This window comes from Trichechus manatus, unplaced genomic scaffold, assembly GCF_000243295.1.
Source record: "Trichechus manatus latirostris isolate Lorelei unplaced genomic scaffold, TriManLat1.0 scaffold00146, whole genome shotgun sequence".
Taxonomy (NCBI): domain Eukaryota; kingdom Metazoa; phylum Chordata; class Mammalia; order Sirenia; family Trichechidae; genus Trichechus; species Trichechus manatus.
The window spans coordinates 4433714-4434560 of record NW_004444082.1 but is presented as its reverse complement, the minus strand read 5'-3'; positions in this window follow the sequence as shown (position 1 = coordinate 4434560).

The following is an 847-nucleotide window of genomic DNA, read 5'->3' as shown; positions in this document are numbered from 1 at the left end:
GGCCAGTGAGGGCAAGGGAGGCTCTCGGTGGATGAACTGGCACAATAGCTGTGATGATGTACTTGAACAGGCGGCAAACATGAGAATGATGCAGGACCGAGCAACGTTTTGTTCTGTTGCACGTAAGGTCACCATGGCTAACAACAACAACAGTGATGTCGTCTCTATTCCGGTGATGTGATACCTCCACCTTAAGTGCAAGGAATAGGATTGTCAAATTTGGAAAACAAACAAATAAACAAAAAAAAAAAACCAAAAACCACAGGATGTCCAAATAAATTTGAATTTCAAATAAATGACAAAGAATTTTCTTTTAGTATAAGTATACCCATGTAATACTGGAAACATACTTCCACTGAGAAAAATAATTCATCATTTATCTGAAATTCAAATTTAACTGGGTATCTTATATTTTATCTGATGAGCCTACAAGAGATCCAGCCAAAAAGTGTGGAAATTGTCTTTGGATTCTGCCTCATCCTCACCTGCTGCATCAGTCAGGTCCTGGTTTTACCTCTTGGATATTTCTCCAATACACCTTCCTCTCTCTGTCTTCACTCTTACAACCGCTGCTGTAATTCAGGCTTTATCATGTCTAATGTGGACAATGGATTCTTAAATGTCCCAACTCAACCTTGCCTCCAGACTTCGATCAGAATGATCCTTCTCCAATGCAAACCTGGCTAGGCCAGGCCTTCATTTAAAAACCTTCAAATGGCTCCCCAACCCCAGTGATGACGGCAGTTCTCAGCCCACCTCAGTCACCCAGGCAGCCGAACAAACAACAATACCTCAGCCAGAACCCAGCCCAAGTCAATCAGAATCTTTTGTAAGGGAGCCTAAACAT